Genomic DNA, 27249 nt, shown 5'->3' with positions numbered 1-27249 from the left:
TGGTCACAAATATTCCCCAAAGTAACAGAAACCACTGCTCAGGTTAGGTGACAGAGCTACAGGTGAGTGTGGAGATGGGAGTTTACTTTAAAGATGAGACAGAGGGACTATAGATGGGATTAGATAGGATAAAGTTAATGATTTAAAGGGAAGGAGGAATGACTGGATCAGTAGGTGTGTAGAGAGTAGGACGGATGGATGGAGGGATCAGTAAGTGGGTAGAGAGTAGGATGGATGGATGGAGGGATCAGTAAGTGGGTAGAGAGTAGGACGGATGGAGGGAGGGATCAATGGGTGGGGTAGAGAGTAGGATGGATGGATGGAGGGATCAGTAAGTGGGTAGAGAGTAGGACAGATGGATGGAGGGATCAGTAGGTGGGTAGAGAGTAGGACGGATGGATGGAGGGATCAGTAGGTGGGTAGAGAGTAGGACGGATGGATGGAGGGATGGATGGATGGATGGATCAGTAGGTGGGTAGAGAGAACGATGGATGGATGGAGGGAGGGAGGGAGGGAGGGATCAGTAAGTGGGTAGAGAGTAGGATGGAGGGATCAGTAGGTGGGTAGAGAGTAGGATGGAGGGATCAGTAGGTGAGTAGAGAGTAGGACGGATGGATGGAGGGAGGGATGGATGGATCAGTAAGTGGGTAGAGAGTAGGACGGATGGATGGAGGGATCAGTAGGAGGGTAGAGAGTAGGACAGATGGAGGGATGGAGGGATCAGTAAGTGGGAAGAGAGTAGGATGGATGGATGGAGGGAGGGATGGATGGATCAGTAAGTGGGTAGAGAGTAGGACAGATGGATGGAGGGATCAGTAGGTGGGTAGAGAGAACGACGGATGGAGGGAGGGATGGATGGATGACTGTCCTGCCTCACGTCTGGCCACTCCTGGACAAGCGTCCAATGAGCTGCTCCATGTTGTAAGGGGCTACTTCCTCCCATAGCACATAGAGCAGGGCAAACACTCCCGCCCCACCTCTCCTATAGGGCTCAGCCCTCCCCCACTGGCTCTGCAGCCCCTCCTCCAGCTCCCAGCACTGCCCCCTCCCGGGCTGGGAACGGGGGTGTGAAGTGTCTCGTTGGGGCCAAACACAGCCTAGTAGCTCTCTTTGCATCAGGTAACACATCTGCCCGTGGCTGCTCCACCTCCGGGGCCGCCTCTTCCTGGGGCTCGGCGCTGCAGCAGGTCACCTGGAAGCCTCTCCCCTTCTAGGGCCGTCCATGGACAAACAGCAAGGGGCGTTCATGCAAATCAACAGAGTGAACAGGACACAGAGGCAGTAAGTCCCCCTCAGACGCATCAGAATCTCAGCAGCAGACAGCTGGGAAGCACCTTTCTTCAGGAGCTGAAGGTCTGTTGTCTGCTCCGGTCTGCCCAGCCGTGAGCTGTTCTGCTCCCCTTTGAAACTCCTCCTGCAGCCGGGGGTCCCTTGCAGGGCTTGGGGGTGGGGCTGGCTGAACCCAGAGCCTCTCCTTCCCCCTGCTTGTCCCCCGTGGGGTTTGTATCGCCCTCCACAGGGGGAACACACTATTTGTAGCCGCCATGGCGTCGTTCCCAGGACTAGCCTGCAGCCTGTTACTTCTGGCCCCTGCCATCTCCGTCACCTTCCTGCCCCCCGAGGAGCCGAGATGGCCACGGGGGCTGCCTACCACGAACCTTCTCGCCACACCAGCATCTTCTTCCTGGAGAGACCCAGCCACCTGTGACTTGTTCCCTCGGGCATCCCCCAGCGCAGGATTACACCTGCTGTAGCGTTGCCCGGGTGCCCAGCGAGGGCCATCTCTCCTGCACCATCTCCTCCTGGCGGGGGCGGAAATCTGCTGCCAGCTGGTGGGGAGAGGGTCCCCAGAAGCAATAGGGCAGGCAGGACACAGGGAGCTAGGGCAGAACCCTCTGCCCCAGGGGGTCACTGCTGAGGAGGGTGATGGAGTCGGTCCCCTCCCTGTGCCTACAGGCCTGGAGGCAGCAGCCCCTCTGCTGTATGGAGTCGCCCTTGGAGGCATTGGCTTGTCCCCGGTCTTGCTGGGGGAAAGTCTTCATCCCCGGGCTGGCCTGTGAGCAGCTGCAGGGCTCTCCCGGGCCTGCTGGGATACTTTCTGAAGAGAGACAAGAAGCCACGGTGCACGTGTACGGATAAGCAGCCGCAGTGAGAACCAGACCTCCTTTCTGGGATCGTACACCAGCGCCTTTGTGCTCCGTGTCCTGCCTCCTGCCCCAGCCAGCAAAGCCCTGCACCCTGGGGAAGAAATAGCGCAGCTGTCGCCGTAGAACGGATGATGGAGCCGCACCGACGGTGGGCTGGATTGGTCTCTAGGCCCCGTGCGACGTAGGTGTGGTGGGTGGAGTCACCGGCCCAGGGAGAGCGCCGGGGGGACACTGCCCCGCGCAGACACCCCACGGAGGCAGCTCCTCCCACAGTCCTTTAACGAGGGCAGCAGATTGCCCACCGTGCCTGCCGCCAGCGGCACTGGCCTGTCTGCAGGGGTGGGGCTAGGCGTGGTTCTGCCCCCTTGTTCCCACAGGGGCATAATGGGCACAGCCCCTGCCCTTCTCTGAACTCTGCCATTTGGACAGGTGGGTGGATCCTTGCCAGCCCGACTCCTCGTGGAGGCTGCGTCAGGCCTCGTTGCAGGCTGGCCCTTCGTAGGGCTGGGCTGGGGATCACAAGGGTGACGTGTAGCTGCCGAGAGAAGAACCAGGACTGGCACGGAGCCTTCCAGGCCCTCCCCTGGCCAGAGCATGGCAGGGCGGGGAGCCAACGCTCTGCTCATTCCAGCCTCTCTCTGCCCACGATCCCTGCTTCCCCCATCCCACCCCTCCCACAAAGTGGGGTCTTACCCCAGTCTGGCCCGTCGGCCGGGGAACCTGCTGGCTGATCACGGCACGGGTGCCGGGCCTCCGGCCCCGTTCACAGCCCCGGAGTCTGCTCTGCAGTGCTGCAGTTTGGACTCCGGGGCTATTGATGTGGATGATGAGATATTATTGTCGTTACCACTTTAATTAACAGCATCTGCAGTCACTCGAATCCGTTCATTTTCCCCAACCTGTTGACGACAGCACGCAGCAGTGCCAGTGAGTCATTCGTGGCCCAGGTCCAGGGCTGGTGCCGGCAGGTTGTTAAAGCAACGAGGGGCTTAGTGGTGGCATTTCCGCACGTGGCTGCTAATGGGAGACAGACGTGGTCCCGGTGCAGAGATGTTCAAAGACACCAATGGGAGTCGGGCACCCAGCTGGCCTTGGCAATCATCCTTCCTAGTCGATAAGGCACTGGGCTGGGGCCCCGGAGACCTGGGACTCTACTCCTGTCTCTTCCACTGACCTGCTGTGTGACCTCCACCACTCTGTGCCATTGCTTCCCATCCCATCCTTTGTCTGGCTGCTCTGTGGGGCAAGGACTGTTGCTCACTCTGTGTATGTGCAGCACCTAGCACCAGGGGGCCCTGATCTTGGGGGAGGCCTCTTGGTGCTACTGTCATACATATAAACAATAATAAATCCCTAGCTCTCACGCAGCTCTCTTCCTACCTAGCTCTCACAGGGCTTTACGAAGGAGGTTAATAGCACTGCCTCATTGTACAGATGGGGAAACTGAGCCATGGGGAAGTAAAGCGACTTGCCCGAGGTCACCCGGCAGGCCAGTGGCAGAGCTAAGCTTAGCTCATTCTCGTGCACCATCCACAGGGCCAATAACATCAGTGAACTGAGATGAGACTCTGACCCCCCTGTCTTTAACTGAATGCCATGTGCTGGGCCATGTGACAATCTCCCAGGAGCAGAAAACACCTCTGTCGGGGGGCTTGTTTTCAAACTGAGCTGATAAAAATGATACCAGGAGGAGTTAAATAAACAGCAAATCCAGCATTGGAGCTATTCTAGGAGTCATGTTTACTCAGAAGTCTCTTGAATAGAATCAAGACGCATGGCTTCTTTCTGGTTCTGCACAGCAGTGCTGCTTACAAGTGGGGCGGGGGGGAGAGTTAGGGGGCAGGAGAAGAGCTCCTGGCTTGTCCGGTCCAAGAGGAGTGGTTTCATCTTGGGTTTCCCATCATGCCACAAACAGGGGTGCAAGCTGGCGCAGTTCAGAGCATGCCAGGCTTGCTGAGAAAAAAGGAAATGCACGTTGTGTGCTGAGCAATGTGTCTCGTGATAAAGGGCCACATTGCAATACGGCTGCAAACGTTTGCAGTTAAAAGAATGTGCTGTCCTGGTGCGCTCTGTAAGACAGGGATGAGGAGACCGACTTCCTTTGGAAAGTGCTGTGAGATCGACCGCCGAAAAGCGCCAGCTGGTGTTGTTATTTCTCCACAAACAGGTTCTCTCTAGATTTGGAGAGCAGATTTTCAGACGTGCTCAGCAACCACTTGCTCCCATTCTCTCAGCGGGAACTGCTGGGGGTAACACCCCGGAATCCAGCCACTGACTTGGGGGCCTACATACTAATGCCTAGTTCTTCTCTAGCTCCTTTCATCAGTAGATCTCAAACTGCTTTACAAAGTGAAACTCAGCTCCCTTGGAAATCTTGCCCTGAAAATCTATTTATGCAGAAAAATGCCCCGGGACTTGCTTTTTATTTATGATCATATTGTTCTTGCTCTCAGGTCCACTCAGCCCCAGCTCAACCCCCTGCAAACACATTTATTCACACCCAGCTGCCGCTGGACGGTGCTGAAGAACTAATCAGCGAGTTATAGTCATGAGCTCATTTTGCTTGATAAATCGCTGGCAGACAGACATAATTCTGTGCCCTGGTGTGCGGCGTACGGGGCTGCGTTTTGACACAGTGCCAGCGTTCATCTGCATCACAGATGCAAGGCACGGGACGCAACATACCAATAGCTTGTAAACCATTGGGTTGGGCTCAGCGGTCTGCTGGTGGATTTCCTGGCTTTCTTTCTGCTCAGTTCGTTAGGGAGATGGCTCAATATTGGGGTGACAATCATGCAGAAATGAGGAGGAGTCACCCTGCTACACCGAAGCCTCGTTAAGAGCATTAGACGAAGATGCGCTGGCTGGGGGAGGCACATGTGGAGGGAGCATTAATATAAGCAAATTAGGGCTTCATCAATAATACAGCCAATACAAATGGTGCCGGTTATTTTAAGAAGGGGCAGCCTGGAGCTCTGAGGTGGGCCTGAGGGTCGTGCTCAGGGTCAGACGGGTCACCATATGCGGGTGGGGAAGGAATTTCCCCCCAGGTCAGATGGGCAGGACTTAGGGGAGGGGTTCGCCTTCTTCTGCAGTCTGGGGTGCAGTTCACTTCCCAGGTCAGCGGAGTCTCTCTCCCTTGTCCAATGCTGTGCCACGGCAGGGGCCTTAGGCATTGGTGCAGCTCCGTCCCGCCTGCGGCGTACAAGAGATTAGTCTCCTGACGCCTGTGAGAGTTGGTCTCCTTCTGGCTGGTGGACTCGGGTGGGGATGGCTGGGTGGTGTGATCTGTGGTGGTCTTGTCTCGCTTTACGCTCTGGGACTATGACTAAGAGTCTGGTGGTGAGAGAGGAGGACCGGGACTCAGGACTTTGGAGTTTATTTCCAGTATGTCCACGACTCAGCGTGATCATGGAGAAATCCAGCAGGCTTAGACAATGGTGCTTAGGCACTTAACCCTCATTATATTCAATGGGAAGTTGGTGCCTAAATACCTCGGAGGATCTGGACGTTAGCCTCTCTTGTCTCAGCTTCAAACAGGTCTCTTACCTAGGTCTCTTACATATCAGCCCACAAACAGTAAGGAATATAGCCTTAACGCACTCATATGGGGCAGGGAAGCATTAGTAACCCTCTTTTAGAGATGGGGAAACCGAGGCACAGAGGAAAGTGATGTAACCAAGGTCACACACAGAGCGTGTAGTAGAGGCAAGAACCACATCTCCATCTCCAGAGTCTCAGTTCAGACCCTTCCTTACAGACCCAGGAAAAGATGCTTTGGTATCCCCGCAGGAACCCCATTGTGGACATACAAACAATAGCAATGGATTTATAATTATGATGTAAACAATGATTTATTACAATCAATTGTTGTTCCATGTTTTCACATGAATTAGGTTGAGATTAGAAGAACAGGCCCCGGGCAAAAGGGCACCTTGGTCCCTCCTATTCTCTGCCTCTAGCACACGATCGTTTAGTCTCCCGAGGGCTGTAATACTTCAGCCTGACTGCGGTTATTACTGGATTTAATACAAGGGTAAGTGGGCGGGGTTGTCCTGTGATGCGATCAGACTCCATGATCCAGTGGTCTCTTCTGGCCTTAAACGCTGCGAAGGGAGGATGTTCTGATAAAGCAGAGTAGAGCACCAAGAAGCCTGAATTTCATTTCTGGATTAGCCATGTCCTTTCTGTCCAGCCTTTGGCAAACTCCTCATTTCCCATCTAAAGGCTTGGCAGAATTCAAATGTATTTCTTTTTAAATAATTTTGAAGGATAATATCAATGTTTCTTTTTAAGCATTTTTTTTAAATGTTCACAGTTGTGGGAAATTATAGGGTGGGTCAGACAATGTGGTGTGGGGCCAGACAATTTAATGACAGCACATGTCCAGATTCAAAAGGTTCAAGCTTTATCACTTTAAAACACAAGTTTGCAGCTTCACATGGCAAAACATACAAAGTAAACAGCCTTAAATCAACTGCTAATAAATGATCAAGCAGCATTTTTCTTACTTGGCCTAACTGTCAATTCTGTTCATTCTCTGTGGAAATATTTTTCGTCCGTCTGTGCGCGTACCATGAAATCGACGCTTATCAACTTTTACAGATGACAATCTAATCCTTCCAAGCTCACCCATCTGTAGACTAGAGATAATAATACTCCCAATCCACACATAGTTGATACACAGGAAGGCTTAGTTGGGGAATATATGTACAGCGTTTTACGATCCTTGGATGCAAGATGCTCTGTTAGTGCAATATTATTATTATGAAACAAGTGGAAGCTACGAATAGCATAGCACATTTTGATTAGGTTGGTTATTTTTATTTTCTGCTTCCATTGAGGCCGGGCTTTCTTTTTTCCTTGCAAATTAATACACCTCTACCTCAATATAACGCTGTCCTCGGGAGCCAAAAAATCTTACCGCGTAATAGGTGAAACCACGTTATATTGAACTTGCTTTGATCCGCCGGAGTGCGCGGCCCCGCCCCCCCGAGCGCTGCTTTACCGTGTTATATCCGAATGTGTGTTATATCGGGTAACGTTATATCGAGGTAGAGGTGTAATTATATTTTTTATTCTGATTTAATTACCATGTCCGGGCTGTGTTATTCCATGGGCAGTCCACCAATGCCTGGAGGACCCCGTTGAGATCGGGGCCCCGAAATGCTGGGTGCTGTGCAAACACCTAATTAAACCTGTCCAAGAAAGCTTACATTGTAAAGAGCTGAAAGAGGGCGAACAGAGATGAAGGCTCAGATCTTCAGAGGCGTGGAGTGAGTCATTGCTTAACACAACAGAGGGACAAGTTTGCCAAAACCCTTCACTAGAGTCCTGGCAGAGGCAGTTAAAAGAGCCGGGCATCAATTTGCCTACTCACTTTGCAATTAGGACAACACACACTCATGCAATTACTTCATGTGACTGCAGTGAGGGAGAATTACATTTAAACTCTGCACCCAGCCCACAAATTTTACAGGAGCCAGACTTGTAATGGGAATGAGGCCTTGGGCCCAGAAAGGAAAGGGATACAATCTTTCTAAAATTCCTTCATTCCACTTATCTGGTCCCTCTCCCTGAGAAATTCAAAACCAGACGTGGCTTCTTTAGAGGAAGGAAAGATGGTCCAAATTAGCATGCTTGCTTAGTGCTTGTGAGACCTGAGTTCAAGTCCCTGCTCTGTCACAAATTCTCCATGTGTCCTCAGGCAAGTCACTTAGTCTCTGTGCCTCAGTTTCCCCATTTGTCCAATGGCAATATTAGCACTGCTCTGCTCATAAAGATGATGAGGTGTTCAGCTGCTCTGGTCACAGGGGCTGTATAAGTACCTTAGGCAAAACCTTATCAAGATTCACATGTAACTACAAGGCTCTGCCACCAATTGTTATACTCGTCCAATCAGGGAAGGGCGATTGTACCATGTGATGCATGGGTCCAATCATAATGAAACAATGCAGCTCATATGATGCATATCAAGTCTCGAATGCTCACAGGGAACTGTTTGCCCACGGAGTATAAAATCCTCATGCAAAATGTGAGGAAAGCCAGTGGAAAGAGTCAAGTGAGGAGCGGGGACATCAGCTATGTGGCACGTTCTCTGCACCCGTCCCCCCACTCTGCTTAGCCTGCGGAAGCCACGTCAGCAGCTGCACACCCCACGGCCCATCTCCATGGGGGGCGCTGCCTGTAGCAGCTGTTTGGGGCTAGGGCGGGAGCAGAGACAGAGGATCTAGCAATTTGCTGCTCCTCCAGTTCTTCCTCCCTGTGATGTGTGTGCGCAAAGGTCACGGGGGGAGGAGTAGGGACCGGGGAGCAGCTCCACGGTCTGGTAGGAGGATCCCTCCCCTCTGTGTCTACGGAGCCAACACCCGGCTGAGTCACTCACGTGGGGTGCTGAGAAGAAGATATCGTGTCCTGGGGTGTGGTTCTTCTGCGCAGACTCCGGTGAGCGTGCCTTCACCAGGTCCTTTTATTTCAACTTTCCACCACCCTTTGCACAACAATCCTAGAGCAACAGACGACTCAGCCTCCGTCTACAATACAGCTTTTGTCGGCAAAACTTTTGCCAGTCAGGGATGTGAAAAACAAACAAACCATCACACCCCGACCGGCATCGGTTTCACCGACCAAAGCGCTGGGGTGGATGGTGCTGTGGTGGCAGGGGATGTAGACAGAGCCTTACAATGGTAAGCTAGCTTTTGGCCCTCTCACCCGGGCCTGAGGGGAACAGTAGTCTCCGTACTCTGAGCCTCAGCAAGGCGAGGCAAGCCCCGTTCCTGCCTCTCCCGCCTTGTCCTTCCTTCCTGTGCCTCTTATCTCACTAATCACCCCTGCCAGCTTTCTCTAGGGGAACTAATTAATATCGGAGTGATCAGAGTGCAGGCTGACCCTGCACTCTGTCACATACAGGCTTCAGCACATCAAAACTCACCAGACTTTCATTTGCATTGAACTCAGACCTCAGCTATGCTGGGGTATCAGCTCCACCAGCTCGTGCCACAGTGTTGACAGGGTTTACCCCTGTGCAACGCAACATGCACCAGTGCAACGTACTCCAGGTTCTGCACCAGCATAAATCATGTCTACACAAGGGGTTTGCATCCGTGCAACTACGCCCAGGTCTGGGATCCCAGTGTAGATACTGCCTTAAGCCTCCTTCTCCGTCTAAAGATAGAGCTTTGCCCTATGGGATTGGGAAGGCTGTGTGAGGGGCAGTATGCCACATCAAGGAATAAATACAGTTCATAATTCTGAGGTTCTACACCAGAGTTACAAACTGACCAGTCAACCACACCCTCATTTGGACCAGAAATACGCAATTAGGCCGCAGCAGAGATGCAGGGGGAAAACCTGCAAACGCAGCACAGTACAGTGTTAAACATAAACGACTAAAAAAATAAAGGGAAAGTTTAAAAAGAGATTTGATAAGGTAAGGAAACTGTTTCTGGGCTTGTTTCATTTAAATTAAGATGGTTAAAAGCAGCATTTTTCTTCTGCATAGTAAAGTTTCAAAGCTGTATTAAGTCAATGTTCAGTTGTAAACTTTTGAAAAAACAAGCAGAGCGTTTTGTTCTGAGCTACGAACAACCTCCATTGCCGAGGTGTTTGTAACTGAGGCTCTCCTGTATTGTACCCTACAACTTTGGACTGTAAGCTCTTTGGGGCAGAGACCATCTCTTTGTGTTTGTACAGCATTTAATTAACTCTGGGCCCCTGTGTGCATGACAGCCGTGGGGATTGAACCTGGGAGGTCTGGAACGGAAAGCACAAACCTCTACTCCCTGAGCTAAACACTCAACTCCGTTAGCTGAGACTGTAGCAGGTTTATCAACCTCTGTGTTCCAGCCACCACTAGAGCGGGACAGAGTTCCACAGGGAGTGGGTGTGGTTCATATGAGCAAATAAGGCTCTGAGTGAAAGACTGCAGCCCCCAAATGCCATCTAATAGGAATAAATAATGCTAACGAACCGGGAACGACTGTTTAGACACACGCCTACAGATTTATCACTGTAGCTACATTTTGTTGTTAAGGTGCCAAACGAATCTTTATAATAAAACCAAGAGTGAATTTTTTGCCATTCATTTCTTTTATAATGCAAATTGGCAAAATATCAGCAGTTAGAGACACTAATTCATTTTTCCAGGAATAACCGGATTGCCTAAAATCAAACCCCTCGTGATACCAGAAAGTTTTAACAATGTGATGAATAATTAAAAATGAGAACAACTTCTGTGAAAGCCGCCCACCTCGGCTATTCCACCCTGAAGGAGCTAGCTGAAACAGGGTTGCCTTGATATGAATTAATCATGACATGATCGTGGGTGTGCTGAGACGCTGACTGTAATTATATGCCTAATTCATGGCATCCCGCAGTAGCTCCACCTCAGAAGGCTGAAGACACTTTCTTAAAATTTCTCTACCCCCCTTCAGTACCAATACACACTTGTGTTAAGTCTGAGACACACATCACATGGTGCTCTTGCAATATCTTAAAATTCATGTCTAACAGTGTAGTTACCTTACAAAGGGGCTGGATAGAAATGATTACTGAACACATAACTCACAGATTCATTCATAGCTCGGGGCACGGCTCTTTTCTGTCTTGCTTTGCGATGATTTCTGCACTGAGGCCCGGGTCAGCAAAGCCCTTAAGCATGTGTTCAATGTACTATTGAAACCAGTGGGCCTTTAAAAGTGTGCTTAAGACCGTTGCTAAATTGGGACCCCCACCTGCTTCAATGCAATATTTAATTCATTGAAATATTAAGTGAATGGAAGATTTCTGAGTCCCTCCCTTTGCTTAGACAAATAGTGCCCCATTGCTAAACATCAGAGCTATTTCCAGTGAAAAGATAGAGTTCCCCTTACTAAATTATGCCCAGAGTAATTCAGTGTGGGAACTACGGTTGCAACCAAACCAGGGCGTTGTTATTCAGCTCACCCGTGCTGACAGAACGCACCCTTGTTGTGATTTTGCTGCAGCTCTAAGTGAAGCCGAATAAACTGCTCTGTTCTTCAAGAGAGGCCCCCCTTGCCCCAAATTACAGAGGGGTGGGGCCTGGAGCAATGAAGGAGAATAACAATTTCAGTTTGCACCTTCCACGGGCAGTAATTAATATGGTGGGGTTTTTTTTTAAATCTCCTATTAGATCAAAAAGCAGCTAAACATTTGCTTCCGAGAAATGTGCTGCGAATAAGTCATCGCTGTGTTCATTAGAAAAGCCGAGTGTTTGATTCATGGATTTACGGGTTTGTTTCAGTTACGGTACCGCTAATGATTTCTGCTTTTAATGCTGTAAAATAAGACCCCTTTGTGTCTTAATTCAGGCCTCTTCCAAGCTCTTAGTGAACAGATGAATAAAGACACATCACCGGTTATATTATTTTATCCAAGACTTGTTTAAGCAGAGCTTACTGGGAGCTGAAGCCAGCTGTCTGATCTGCACAGAGCCCCGCCTTCCAAAATCGAGAATGGCCTCTGTAGCCCCACCCGCATCCTTACATAACAACCCCTCTCTGTGCCTCAGTTTCCCTATCTGAGAAATGGGAGTCGTGGTACTGACCTCTTTTGTAGAGTGGTTTGAGCTGTGTGGATGAAAAGAGGGAGGTATTATCGTTCTTACAAAGAGGACACCAGGAGCTTCCGGCACTGTGTAAGCTCTGAGCACAGTTCTGTTGGGTACCCAGCTGCTGCCTGTATTGCTAGCTTCTAGGCCAGGGGTGGGAAAACTACGGCCCGCAGGCCGGATCCAGACCATAAGCCGTTTTAAGCTGGCCTGCAAGCTCCCGCTGGGGAGTGGGGTCTGGGGCCTCACCACACGGCTCGGCCCCACTCCGGCACTCCAACCGGGGGCTGTACCACGTGGCTCCCAGAAGCAGCCGCATGGCCCCACTCCAAGGATCGGGGGTCGCTCCACGTGTAGGAGCCGGAGAAGGGACATGCCACTGCTTCCGGGAGCTGCTTGAGGTAAACGCCACTCGGAGCCTGCACCCCTGAGCCTCTCCCCACGCCCCACCCCCCTGCCCCAGCCCTGATCTCCCTCCCGCTCTCCAAACCCCGCAATCCCAGCCCGGAGCACCCTCCTGCACCCCAAACCTCTCATCCCCAGCCCCACCCCAAAGCCCATAGCCCCAGCTGGAACCTGCACCCCGCCCCAGCCCTGATCCCTCTCCCGCCCTCTGAACCCCTCGGTCCCAGCTCAGAGCACCCTCCTACAGCCCAAACTCCTCATCCCCAACCCCACCCCAGAGCCCGCACCGCCAACCAGAGCCCTCACCCCCTCCCACACCCCAACCCCAATTTTGTGAGCATTCATGGCCTGCCATACAATTTCTATTCCCCGAGGTGGCCCTCAGGCCAAAAAGTTTGCCCACCCCTGTTCTAGGCTCTGATTCCGCAAAGCACTTAAGCACATGCTTAACTTTAAGCATAGGGAATAAGCACTTACTATGGCTCTGTTCCTACAAAGTCTTACTCACACGCTTAACTTTCCATCGACTCCAGGGGGTTAAAGATAAGCATATGCAGGAAGTGTTTGCAGGCTTGGGGCCTGAACGTGGGGACCCTGCAAAGCCCCCAGGAACTCTATGGCAGTGGTGCACAGAGAGCTAAAGACACAGGTTACAAACAACCATAGGGATCAGCAAAGATGAAGTCATTTAGAACCAGAGTCAAGAGAGAATGAGCAACTTCGGGGCAGGGCCATCGGTTTTATTCTGTGTTTGTACAGCACCTGGCACAATGGGGCCTTGATCCACGATTGAGGCATCTAAATGCTACTGCAATGTAAGTACCCTTCTTATTATTGTTGTGTAGTACGAGAGCAAAAGAAGAGAGGAAAGAAATAAGGAAGAAAAGAAAGAGAAGAGTGACGTCTGTCCAACTGCACAGCCACTCCCATTCCCATCCCACTGCTCCCTGTCCAGGAGATGCTCCACATTCGACCCTGTGAAGACGTAAGCAGGCGTGTACTTTGTGCAGACTGGACGTTCTGCGGATGTCACAGAGACGTCTGACAGGGTTAAAGTCAAGTACCAACGTCTTCGCCTTTTGTTCGGGTGGTGAAAAAACAGCTCCCGATGCTGCTTGGCCTCCCTCCCTCTCTCTCCTCCTGCTCCAGCGCGGCTCCGGTGCTGCTCCGCCGTCTCTCCCTCTCCAGAGAGGAAGCTGTTCTATGCTTCTCCCCCCTGCATGGTCCAGATCAAGAGCTGGGCCCTGGCTGGGGCTAAATTCCCATTAGTTTCTATGAGTGCAGGACTGGGCCTGGACAGAGAGGGAGGTCAGAGCTCTCCTGGGCCCTCAGCAGCCTGCTCTTCCTGTAGGGTGAGATCGTAACCACACACTGTGCTTGGCCGGGGCACCATGCCGTTGCTCTGTTCCAGCGACTGACCAGTGCATGAATTATGACTCAGACGGTCACAGTTTAGTCCCCTTGCTCCAGCGGGACAATAACGGGTCCCGGTCCTTTACCAGAAGTAGATTTCCCCTTGCACGCTGCCTCCGCTGCATGTGGGGGTGGAGCCGAGGCTCCCCTCATGCCCTGTCCATTTAGGTGGGAGGGGGAAGTAGTAGCCCCAGAGCCTGTTCTCCTTGCTGGGCCAAACCTGACTGGTGCTGCAATGCCAGTCACTCAAATATGGCCCTTTGGTCATGATGGCGGGGTGCCCAAGCCAAACAGGGGTGGCATGGGGGGCAGCCTGCTAAAACACTGCCGAGGGAGGCAGATTTTGTTGAACAGCCTCAGGACTGTCTCAGAGGAAGCTAACTGGAGACCCCACCATGGTGTCTTTTGGACATATATTTGTAAATATCCTCACTGTGCTTCTCAATGAGCAGACCCCTCCTTCAGCAGGGAACAAAGACACCAGTGTGATCTCAGCATCTTCAGGACAGGCCCAGAGACCACGCTGGGCTTTCAGGGTCAGATACTTCCCAGTATCATTTTGTACCGAGTCTGCCCTGGCCAGGAAGGTGGAATTGCCTCTGCCTGGCATCCTTCCATTCCTCTAGCAGGAGCATTCCCTGGACCCCGTTCCCATCTGACCACGCGATGAAGTTGGGATGGTATTTCTTGTTGACTCAATGTTTTGTGTAATTTCCTTATGGCATGTTTATTTGTTGGCGTAGTGAATAATTCAGACTCCAGAGCCATAGGGAGCCTGAGTAATTGTTTTGTATTATCTTCCCTTCCCACACCCAGGGAAAAAAAAAAAGAAGTGCAACTGTAAATAAAGGAAACTTTGGACTGATTCCAAGTGATTTTGGTCATTAGCTGACCTCGTGGAAGAAAATCCTTCCATTGGGAGTTGTGAAGTATGGGTCCCATTTACACGATTTCATTCTGTTGCTGAAGAAGCTGCGGGGGGGATACACAGACCAGCCTTTCCCTGCATTTGGGTGCATTTAATCACCCTGAGCAAATTCAGAAGCCTGATTCTCATTTACAACCAGGCCTCTTTACACCACTCTGGCGGTGTGAATCAGAATCAGACCCATAGTATTTATTGAGGACGCTTTAAAAACTCAGCTTAGCTATTTTTTCTGCTTTCCAATTTTCCTGCACCTATGGGATGTATTATTTTACAGTCACACTAGTCACGCTATAATTATGGGTGTGAAGGTTCTTTATCCTTTAAGCCGTTGTTTTTAGGCAAGGAGTTTAATTTCCTGCAGGGGAAAAAAAACTCCCTTTAAGGCTGAAAAACGTCATGCTTGTTCTTAACCCCAGTGCGATCGTTTAAAAGGCTGGTTAGTTGTCTCAGCCCTACCTGAAATAGCTGAGTGTGGGGGTGGGGAACGGTGCAGCCATTCTATATGCCGGGTGACGCAAATGATTTTTTATAAAGCAAGGAATCAAAAGCACTGTGTCCTTTCACTTGTGAGTTATCCTGACCTTCTCTTGAAGAGGGATCTGGGATCGGCACTACTTTCACACCTCCAGGCAGGGCTAGATTAACCTGGGGACTAGGTGTGTGCGCGCACACACACACAAACACACACACACACACACACACACCTTAGTTAACCCTCTCCCGGCCAGGTCAATCAGTGACTGGCTCCTGCTGCACAGACACTGCCCTATTAACCCTCTCATATCCACCCTCTCAGGGCTCTCCACCACCCCATCCCTGGCCAGCTCCCCCATGCAGCTCTTCATCACAGCTCCCTGGCCAGTGCCTACAGATGGTTCAAGAGCCGGCCCTTCAACCTAGGTTGCCTGTGTCTTAATCCAGCCCTGCTGCCACAAACCCAGTGGCCCATTTGGCTGGTCACAGATACCTCTGAGGTACCTACATGGCCCCTGTTACCCCAGTATCGGAGCACCTCCCAGTCGGACATGCTCACCCCATCCCTGCGAGCACTGTTATTCCCATTTTACAGAGGGGAACCTGAGGCACAGAGAGGCTAAGTGACTTGCCCAAGTTCACACAGCCAGTCGGTGTCAGAGTAGCGACTCAAGCCCAGCTCTACAGCGACATCACTTAGTGCTCTAACCACCGGAGTATCCTTCTCCTTAACTGATGGGCCTTCCCCCTCCAAACCTGGGGTGCAGCACTTTGCCTCCCTGCTCACAGATTTCCTCCACCATTTGGGCTCCATGGCCAGCCACCTCCCTGAGGAACGGCCAGTGACGGAAAACCTCGCTGAGCTCTGAGCCACTGCTTCCCCTGATCGCTAGCCAGACGGCTTGCTCCACGGAGCCCAGCCCCAGGCCTGTTACACTCCCATTAGGAGCAGGGGCCGTGGCATTGAGAACTGGGCAGACATTGCTGGACAACTAATTTATTCAGCCAGAAATGCAGTTTCGATTGACCCCAAACAATTAGTGAATAATTTTTGCCATTCACAAAATGGCCAGAGCAGGAGGAGGAGAAAGTGCTACCGCGGATCCCCACAAGCATCAATCCTTTTCTCAGCTCCAGCTGCTTTAGCATGAAGCCCCCGAGCTGCCTGTACCGTGCACGAAGAGGCCTCCCCCAGCTCCCCGTGAAGCCAAGAGCGCTCTGTACTGCCCCCTCTTCAGGGCTGGGCCTTAAGGGCCCAATCGGGCCCCCGAAATGAGTGGGCAGCTGAAAAAAACCCTGTGAGTGTTTAAAAAGAGAACGGAAGAGTCCCAGAGACCGGCTGCACATGCTGCACCTGGGAGGACTAGGCTGGCAATGATCTACTTTAAATTACATCACGGAGCTGGGCTGTGGGAGTGAACGTGACTAGGAGAACCTTCACTGCTGCGTCTCCTCATTTCATTTTAAATGGACAGCCTTTGCACTGCACTGAGGCTGCACTGTCACCGCGTAAGCTTAGTGCGGTGCCGTATCTGTGCGTCTCATTAATTTACACCGAATGTTAATTTATGGCCACATTTGCATAAGACGCACCTAGCGCCCTGAGCACGGTCCTATGCAGCGCACTGGCTGAGGAGCACTTTGGAAAATCCAGGCTCTGGACGAGGTGCCACACACCAGGCAGGGAACCGGAGACCGCCAGAGCGAAACGCCGAGAGCCAACTAGCAAGATTTTACAGCTGGTGGCTGTAACAGGCTCCCATCTTCCCTGGGCTGGGGACCCCATTACACCACGAAGAGCAGGTTCCGCCAACCCGGGTGGTGAAGTCTTTGAAGATCTGGCCTTTGATGCCATTCATGCCAAGTCCCTCACTGCCCCTTGCCCAACAGTAGCACTCTGCGAAGTGTGCGTGTTTCTTTCTGTCCCTTTTCTCACTTCGCAGTTCCGGTCCCATTCCTTAAGCCTCGTGCTGCTGGATAACTCAGCTCCCGCTTGCTTAGATCAGATAATGGACTTTCAGTTAAGCAAGAGGCACCATGATCACTTAAAATACATCTTACCCACACAGAAAAGCAGAACACTTTACTTGTCAGGGATCTCGGAAGAGCCTGACAGTTCTGTCTGACATTTGTACAAGTCTTTTTCTTCAGCGTCTATATATAATACGCCTCCCTCCCGCTACTGTAATTGCTGCATTTGAGAGAGTTTCTGCTTTAACTTTTTTTGTTACTCCCCAGAGTGTGTCCCTTCCCCGAGCAGTGTCTGGAGACAGGCCGGCGTTCTGTGGGCAGAGGCCACAGGCACCAGAGCAGAGGCAGTCCCCTTATACCTGCCTCCCTTCCGGGCCCGGTTCGGCTCTCAGCCAGGGCAGCACAGCCACTGACCTTTTATTTTTCCCAGTGGATGCTCCACCGCCGCTCCGCCCCTCCCCTGAGGCTCCGCCCTCACTCCTCCTCCGCCCCGCCCCCTCCCCAGGGCTCCCACCCGCTCACTGCGCTTCACTTTGGGAGCAGGGAGCATGTGGGCGTTCAAAGTGCATGCCAGGGACCTGCCCAGCAGGGTTTGCATACCCCCCATGAATCAAGGAGAGGGGGACACAGACCCCACTGACTGTGGAGGGGTGAAGATTCCTTGGACTTTCCCAGGAGGCTGAGAAAACAGAACAAAACAAAAGACATAAAATGGGTGCATTCATTTCACAAGTTTTTAAAAGAGAAGGGAACTCTAAAAGCAATGTGTTATTTCTTAAACAGTGACTGTTGTTGACTAGTCATTGCAGAAGAGCCGACGGATCAGACATGTCTCCCCACCTTTGTCTAGCGACATTATAAACTCTGTGTTGCAGACTCTCTCTGTTTATGTCTATGTCCAGCACCTAGCACCCTGCAGCCCTGATCTTAGCTGGGGTCTCTAGGCACAAAACAACAATTGTAATATTAAATAACGTGGAAGTATGTGTGTTAGTGCATGCTAGGTGTGTATACATGAATGCACATGTGTATCTGCCTGTAGGTGTGGGAGTCAGTTGCTACAGATTTATTTATATAGGTATCTGGACTGGTGCATTTTTGTGGTTGTGCTCTATGGATTTGTATTTGGGCTTCAGGAGTGGTCTTTAATGGACCCGTTGCAGATGTGATAATGTGTGGTCCACACATAAAATTACAATAACTTTAGTGAACAAAAAACAAGGAGCTGGTTATGAAAAATGGGAAGAGAGGAGGGAATGGATCATGAAAACCTTTGTGAAATTTCATTTTTTTTAAATTACCCTTTTTGATTATTTTGCTACCAGCTCTAGCATCCTGTAACAAATAAAACCTGAACTTAGCATAATACATCTGTCAAAACAATAAATATGCCTGTTTGGGCCTTGCAGTGAAAATGAGCAGGCGAGAGAGGGTGGGGGAGAGCAAGTGATGGAGGGAAGGGGGATGGAGTGAGCAGGGGCGGGGCCTCAGGGAAGGGACGGGGCAGTGGGCAAGGCAAGGGTGTTTGGTTTTCTGGAATTAGAAAGTTGGCAACCCTAGTCTTACGCCCGACTAGATGATCTAATGGTCCCATCTCCCCTTAAAACTCTATGAAACTATAAGCGCCTTCAACAAAAACTACAAGACCTTCTCTCTCTAGGAGCTATACGCTTTCCCACCTCAGAGACCCTATGAAAGTGAAGATTCTGTCCCTAAGGCGAGACTGGAGCAGGTCTGTGCTAAGACACAGCCAGTGCATGACTCTATTGCACAGTGTCTTGTGCAATCGTTTCCCCAGTGCAGAGCTGATGTCAATCACCAGCCTTCTGGCGTGGTAGCATTTTACACTCTGCGGCGCGTACACAGCTTCGAGAGGTGCAGGGAGTGGGGAATAAGGCCCTAAACCTTGAGGCGTCTATGCTCCAGTGCATTGTCTATTTTGCACCACTCGTCCAGTGCAAAGCAGATGTGATCGTGGCAGATCCAGGTACTGGAAGATTCCCATGCCCATAGGGTGACCAGACAGCAAGTGTGAAAAATCGGGATGGGGGTGGGGGATAATAGGAGCCTATATAAGAAAAAGACCCCAAAATTGGGACTGTCCCTATAAAATTGGGACATCTGGTCACCCTAGATGCACAACAGGATTCTCAGGCGACGTAGCACTGCGGTAGAGGCTTCTATACCTCTCTCTATGCCACTGGTGCAAGGGGCCCGGCCCAGGGAAAGCAGGTGACCAGATCACTCCTTACAAACCACACATATGAATTTGCTTCTCTACAAACTACATATTTAAACCACATAATTAAGCAACCAACCTCAATTTAAAAAAAAGAAAAAAAAAGTTTTGCAGGCAAATGAATTTTCAGGATTAATTTAACTGTTCATTTCCCAAAGAAACAGCATAAAGAAATTATTCCTGTACCTACTCCGCATTAGCATGTGCAACCCACAACTGCCGCATCACGGCATGAGCTGTGCTCCCCACCAATGGGGCTAAAGGAACAGCGCTCTCAGCAATGTGCTCACGTCGGGCTAGATTCTGCGACCTCGACTCCAGCCGAGCTGTTCTTTACCCAAGAAAGGAGCGTCAGTGACATGAACGAATCCCCCGCTCGCAGTGCAAGGTATGATGCAGCGTGAGGGAGGGCAGCGGAATATGGCCCTTGGGGAGGTAGAAATCATCTAATGGACAAGATGTTAACTTCCTACTTTCCATCAGCATTTGTAGCCTACATAGATTAAAGACACTTCAGGGTGCCAGGATGTCCCAAGCATGACAGGTTCACTCACGTTCACTGTCAGAATTGCGTGACAGGAGTGAATAACCGAAGAACTGAACTCAGAAAGAATGTGACGGGAAATGTGGAAGAAGAAGAAGAAATCAGTAAGAACTTGTGGATGCGAATAAATTAGCAACATTAAAAAGCCAATGGCCCAAATCCTCACTGGTGTCAATCAGGCTAGTCCCATTGACGGCAATAGAGTTATGCTGGTTTACATCAGTGAGGATCTTCCCCGTTATGCTACTTGGGCCAACTGCGCCATGTGGTGAAGACGAGGATCCAGCCTGCATCATGAGCACTGGGAAGGCACAGCAAGATTGGAACGAGAAATTTCCCTTGTTACATTAAAACCAAGGTTTGCATCTGACCCTCTTGTAGAGGACGGCCCAGCCTACGGAGCAGAAGGTCACTGCTTTCTCACCAGCCCTTTTGAGGTGGCTAGTGCCAGGCGGTCCTTGCATGCTGGTGAGGGGTGCTGCCCCCTGTGAGTGCCCACCCCCCCATTACAATTTTGAAAAAAAAAATGTCCACTGGCTCTATTATTGCTCAAAAACGTGGGTGGAAATCTACCCATATTTTCCTCCATCAAAATTCAAAATTTAAACTTTGTCATTAAAATTTCAGCCAGGTCTAGTCCATTGTGCCGTTTCCCTACCTACCAGAGCTCCCCACAGTGTCTGGCTGCACTCTGACCCCCACAGAGACGACATACAGAATTATGAAAACTTTGGAGATGTAGCCCAGGGAAAGAGAATCTCACTGAAGCACATTGATTAATGACACTGCTACTCCCCACTGAACAGCAGGCCAAGAGAAAGCTTTGCTTCTTTCCTTTCCTTAATGCCGTAAAAGGCTTTTAGCATGTGAGTATTCTTCCACTGGAGTAAGACTGGCTGTTGGTAGACATCACTGTAAGCTCTTTAGGGCAAGGATGATCATACCTTTGTAAAGAATCTAGCCCAACAGGGGCTTAAACTGGTTGGCTTCTGAGTGCTACTGCAATATAAACATTAAATAACATTGTTATACTATTAGCGCACTGCTCTTCCCTTCCTCACATTCCTTCTCTAAATATTTTATTAGAGCTGATTGGAAAAATGTTTCTTTATACCACAGAAAACTGGATTTTTTAAAAATTACAGTTTGAGAGCAGGACAATTTTTTTTGTCAATAGTTTATTTGCTGAAAAATATATTTTTGGTCGAACAAAACAATTTGCAAATCCAGGTAAAAATTCAGCGAATAGTTTCTGCCAAATAAAAAATGGGAGGAAAGTAATTAGAGAAAGTTGAAATGATCCACTTTTGAAACATTTCTTTTATAAAATGTCATTTTGAAACAGTGACGTTTGTTTAAAATTTAGTTAATTTTTTTTAAAAAGGGTAAAAAACAAACAACAACAACATGAAATGAAAAACCAAAAAAACCAAAAAGTGTCATTTCAGGTCAAAAAGGTTCAAGGTTTGTCTCTATTAAAGACGCGGCAGCTGCTGGGCTGTAGCACGTCAGTGCAGACACTTATTACAGCAACAGAAGGGAGTCTTCCCTTGCCGAAGTGAATCCCCTCCCAGGAGGCAGCAGCTAGGTCGATGGAAGAATTCTTCTGTTGACTGAGTGCTGTCTACATTGGGGCTTAGGGCGGCTTAACGCCATCTCTCCGAGGTGTGACTTTCACATCCGCGAGGGATGTAGCCAGCTTGACCTCACCTTCTAGCATAGGCCGGCCTTCAATTAGACTCGACATGAATATTTTTTTTCGGTTTGGGCACTGAACGGGGGGGAGGGAAACAAAACAAAGATTTGCTCAGCTCTAGACAATCCAAATACTGAAATATTTCAGCCAAAAAGTGAAATATTTTGATTTGGAAACACTGCTGCAGTGTCTCCTGCAGCCCTTCTCTACAGGCTGGGCTCCCTGTCAGGCCACACCTGTCATGATGTGCCATAGTCTCCTTTTTTGAAGCGGGGAGGCAGTGAGTCATGAGAGTCTGTGGTTTCAGTGCATCATGGGATGTGTAGTCCCGCCAGAGAGCCTGGTTCTTACAGGAGAATGGGACTATGAGCCAATTGAACTACAACTCTCCTGGGAGTCTACAAATGTAGTAGTGCACCATGGGAAATGTAGTTTGGATGGGGTGCCTGGCCCATAACAGAGAATGGGGGCATGGGGCAACTGCCTACAACATTCCTGAGCACTGTGGTAGCAAATCAAAATATTTTGGTTCAGGCATTTGTTTTTAAACATCAGAATTTTCTGCAGAAAGCAGACACTTTTTGCAAAAAGAAAAAACAAATATTCATTTAGTCAAAACCGTATTCTCTGTCCAATAACAATTTTGATGGGAAATTTTCAGCCAGACCTATTGCATTCATTTTGGTACTCTCTTTTCTTAAGCAGGAAGGAGCTAGCCATTGCCAGTCTTCTGGTCAGGAAGCATGGCCAGTATCTCAGGATGCGATTATGTAATTGAGACATAGGCCCTTCCTTCCATCCACTAGAGGAATACGGAGGATGCTATCACGTCTGCTGGTTCCTTCAGTATTATTTCATATAATAAATGGCTGATCGATGAAGCTAGGACTTGCTCTTTTTCTTGAAAAAACATGATCAATAAATGTTGCCAGCTGTCCTCTGTCAACTATTTAATTCCTTGTGGAGCTTGCAAAAGTTGAACTATACTAGTGTCATGCCTCTTCTTCAAAAATTGTAGTTGAACTTACACCATAAACAGATGTTGGCTGTTTATCTGGACTCAGCTCAATGAATCAAGATTGGATTTTTCTTCCATAAGAAAAAAAAAAAAACCACTTTCTGACCCCACTCCCACCAGCACCACACTGCATGCATAATTTCATATATTTATGGACTGACTATTTTAGATACACATCACCATGGTTATTTTTCTCAGCCCTGACTAGCCGAAAAGGTTTGGATGAAATGAAAGAACACAGCAAAATTGTTCCACACTTGAGCTCCACCGTGACCTTGTTAGGAGAATGAACTAACTTCTCCCTGCCAAGTGATCGGCTCTTGAAGTAGTTACACACACATGGGTTCGATAGCTTTTCAGGAGATTGGTGAAAACAGACATGGATTAAAGAGAGACTCTTGCAAGAAAAGAATAGCTTGGTTCTGTGGACAAAAGGCAGAGATGATATGGACAATCAGTGAGTTATGTTAATAATAACCAGCTGTTACCTAGCACTTTATCCAGATTTTAAATCACTTTACAGAAGAAGTCTGGATCGTTCTTCCCATTTTACAGATGGGAAAATTGAGGCAGCTCCCCCCCACACTCTTCTTCTCCCCCTACATCCGCCTGCACTGCTCCATTTCTTCCTATGCCCCAGATCTCCCTGAACACTCTCAACCTCCTCCTGACCCTAACACCCATCTGCTCCTACCACCACCGCCCCACATCTTCTTATTTGCTGGAAAGTTACTTTTTGATTAAAGAAAGTTGACATTCTCTTGGCATCCCCTGACTCCAGGAGCTGGGACTTTCCAAGACAGACGAACAATTGGAAGAGTTGACTGCATGGCAATATTGCAGTGAAATGCAATTCATGTTTTTGATGTGCTTTCCAGCTGAAGAGTCAGACATGCTATAAAAGCTAGGGATATTTTATTATAATTCTGGTCCTATGTTTACAAATGACTGTAGTTAGACTCCTATTGGCTAAATAGTTGGCCTGGAAGTTACTCAAAACCAGCGTAAGTTTCCATTCTTCAGTCCATCTGCAAACCACCAGAGAGTCCTTTGAACTTAACCTGTGTCTGGACTCCCAGATGGGTCTTCGGGCCAGTTTTTTGCTCGCTCTGGAAACCCACCAACTTTTGGAGGTCACCGTCCACGAGTGAAGCAAGCTGAACGAGGCATGCTGGGAGAAGGCAGATGGGCCGTGTCAGTCCTGCGGCCGACAGCATATGGTGCATTTCTGGTGGTGGGAAGGGCTGCCAGGAGGCTGCTGCTGGAGATGGGGTCTGCCGGCATTGCGCATGGTGCTCTCCTGGGTTCTCTGTCCCAGCTGCTGTGTGGGAGGGGGATGGAGATTCCCTGGGCTCGCCATGTCGTGAGCACAGCGAAGCTCGTTTTCTTTCTCTGCAGCAGGAGCTCTCCCGCATTCCCCCACGGCTGTCGCACTCATATGCTGTACGTATGATAGCGTACCCCTGCCCAGGCCGTTCCTGATCCCCCAAGGGTAGTAGTCTCTAATTCCTCCCTCCTGTGGGTCCTGGTTGGGACCAGTGGCCCTTGGATTCTTAGCGCTCAGTGGCTGGCTGCATTCAATCACAGACAGCTCCTACGACGTGTAGGACTTTAGAAGGACAGGGCCAGCCGATAAGGATGGAGCCTGTTTTATTCCCAGAAAGGCGGAGATAAAACAAAGGAGGGGAAGTGGAGGAACCAGGAGCCAAAGGAAGAGGCAGGGGCCTCAGGGATAACCCTTCGATGAGTAGCCAATGCTCCCTCCCTGGGCGATTGTCACGAGCATGGCCTAAGTCTTCACACTGGCCCGAGCCGGAGGTTGAGGAGAGGGAGGGGCCCTTTTGCCAGGGAGCCGACAGCTCTGCTTGCCGGGTGCAGTAGGTCCCTGGCGGTCTCGGGCTCCAGGGTCTGAGCCGAACTCCTGCTCAGCGGTGGCCTAGCGGGCTGAGCAGTTAGTCCTCTCAGGCGGAGAGACGGAAATGGAGCCTCCACCCCACAGCGAGCAGCTCAGGGGCTGCATCTTCTCCCAGGACCCCCGGGGCTCAGCCCACACATCAGAGCTTGTGCAGGCTCCCCAGGACCTGCAGCTGGTGACCCTCCATGTCCCTGGGCTCCCGGTCCAGGCTGCACAGGCTGGGTGTGGCCGGCCGGGACAGCTGCAGCGCCGGTATCTGCCTCTTATGCTGCTCTCGGTCAAGTCCCCCAGGTGGCAAGAGGCGGTGGGGCTGGAACAATGTTTGCAGTGGGGGTGCTGAAGGAGGAAGCCATGTATTTGGGTTATTACTATGTCAAACCAGGGGGTGCAGCAGCACCCCAGTTCCAGCATCTCCGGCAAGAGAGCTACAGTAGTGTAAGTGTTACATTTTTTGCTGCAAAAGCTGGATGGTGCGTCAGGACTGTAGTTTCTTGCACCCTGTCCCTTTACGGGTCAGAGCAGTGCTGAAGAGGGCAAAGCACACAGGTCTGGGGAGCAGGGTGTGGCCACAATAGAGTTGGATGCGCCTGAAGACTCTTTTCAAAAATTTTCAAAATTTTTACAACCGGTATTAATAAGCACCTCACCCTCCTTTAAGAGCGAAATTGTTTCAACAGTGTTATCACAGACCATGGCCTCCCCTGCATTGGGTGTTCCTTCAGTTCTTGGTGTTTTATTCACAACCCCTAGAGCGCAGGCTCCAGGTTTGTCAAGCTTTGTGTTTTCACTCACCGCTTTCTCAGGGCTGGGTGTTGTGTCCACCTCTGAGGAACTGGAATTATGTTTGCAGTGTTGCTTTTTTACCAGAGAGTCTTTTGTGTTGTCCTTTGGCCAGGGCCGGCTCTACCACCAGCAAACCAAGCGTGTGCCTGGGGTGGCACAATTGCAGGGGTGGCACTCCAGGGGCGGCAGTTGCGCTCGGAGGGTTTTGTTGTTGTTGTTGTTGCTTGGGGCGGCAAAAACCTAGAGCCGGCCCTACCTTTGGCTTGATGAAGCCAAGGTTGGGGCTGTCCTGATGCTTGGTTTGAGCTCTTGTGCTGTTTTTATTGGTGGTGTTGTTCAAGTTCACAGAGCAAATTCCCAGTTCTTTGTTGGTGGTGTCTCTGTAGCTCTGACCATGGCATCATGAGGAGAGTTGCACAGGCCTGATAAATAGGAACCTATTTTACAAAATTCACAAAAACCCTTCACTCTGTAATCTCTTCCTCACCAAAACCCACCACCCCTATGTATTTACCTCAACACAAAACCAGATAAACCACCAAACAAATACATCAAAATATATTTAGTAGGTTTCAACCATCTGTCAGCTGTTGCCACCGGAGAATTTTCCTTTTCAGCTGTGTCTTTCTTTTTGTTTTTTCGCTTGTAAACACCACAGTAGAAGGGTCTCTCTTGTTTTGACTGTATTGTGGGGGCCAAGACTACTACAGAACACATGAACCAGTCTTGTAAAATGTATAAATAAAATACTAATTAGGGTGGTTTTTCTACTATTTAAAAGTCATTGCTTTACAAAAATCCATGTCAGCTGTAAAACAGACGCCCACGCACACTGCCACCCACACAGGGTTTGGTTTATTTCTACCACTAGTTTTTAATACAAACACATGTTTCTTCCATGTGCCCAAAAACAAAGTTTGTAACAAAACATTTCTAATATACCTCCAGTTCCTGAGGGGGACACATTTCCCCATGGGGTGGGGGGGGAAAACATATTGCATATGCCCCTAAATCACAAACAATTTAAACATTAAAACCTACTTTTTAGCCATTTTAAAAAACAGACACAAAAACACACTTTGCACAGAATAAGCCCCCCCCCCCAGTATTTTAAACACCCAAACCAAACAATTTGCAACAAAATAATTTTTAAAAAGCCACACACCTATATACCCGCCTTTCCTGAGGCCACAGATACATCGTTCCGGGGGGAGGGCGAACGAGCGCGCTATGGCATATCCCAGACAAGAACTTAACTACTAAAACTAACTGTTAAAAACCCCATCTTAAAAGCACATTTAAAACCAAGTTTCAGAAATGTATCTTCCACCACAGAGTAAATATACACTGGCGCATTGTTATTCTGTTTCCTCCCCATGTGTTTGATTAAACAACAAGCAAAAATTGAGTTAGTATTATTATCCCCCAAATACAGTAGCTTAAAACTCCTATACAACCTGTTTAATAGGTTTTGTTTTTAAACGAACAGTATTAAACACAACCATAGTTAAAAGAGGGTCCTACCTTGCCCTGGGGAAATACAGCCCGAAGTTGCTATTTCCATACTAAACAGCTCTCACTGCAATAAAGACATGTATCATTATTAGTATGGACACAGAGTAAGAGTCGACAGTATATATTTTCAGAGTTATAAAACCAGCAATATACCTCATCTAGCAGCAGCCATTCTGTCCAAGATGGTTTCTATTATAGAAAAACAATCTCTTTAAACAAAAAGACAAATAAAAAACAAAAAGCTAAGGTTTTTATCCAATCATGCCTCTTTGTTTGAAACAAACTCCAAGCTTTGTAATTAGCTGGTTGATTTGATCACTGCAGCTTTTAATTAACAGGTAAGGAATGCATGCACCTCTCCCTAAACACTCCTTTTTGTGATCAGTGAGTGAACATTAAATTGTCTACACCACAGGGCTGCTTTAAAATAAATTTTTCTGTTCCAGTTAAAAACAGAGAACTACAGAGCCTTCTCACAGTATTAAACAGTAAATCACCATAAACAACAGTCCTGTGACTGTACCCTTTCCAGACGGAGGATCTTGTGTGTTAACGTCTGTCTTTGTTTTTTTCATTTTAAACATGTTTTTTTATAGTTTGTTTTTAAAATGAAAATGGATGTAGCACAACCTT

The 27249-nt window shown here is 49.4% G+C and overlaps 1 protein-coding gene across 1 annotated transcript in view; it reads right to left on the bottom strand.

Moving 5' to 3' along the window:
- The window catches only part of SYNDIG1 (synapse differentiation inducing 1), a 142378-nt gene extending 115566 nt beyond the window's left edge, over positions 1-26812 (bottom strand). The window contains exons 1-2 of the mRNA XM_065589933.1: positions 26770-26812; positions 26626-26680 (exon numbers count right to left, since the gene is read on the bottom strand). The gene's annotated coding sequence lies outside the window, so the exon portion shown is untranslated. The remainder of the gene's footprint in view (positions 1-26625; positions 26681-26769) is intronic.
- Positions 26813-27249: the final 437 nt, after the last annotated feature.

Source organism: Chrysemys picta, chromosome 3, assembly GCF_011386835.1.
Source record: "Chrysemys picta bellii isolate R12L10 chromosome 3, ASM1138683v2, whole genome shotgun sequence".
Classification (NCBI taxonomy): Eukaryota; Metazoa; Chordata; order Testudines; family Emydidae; genus Chrysemys; species Chrysemys picta.
Note: the sequence above shows the minus strand (reverse complement) of the source record. Positions and strands in the feature narration are given on the sequence as shown.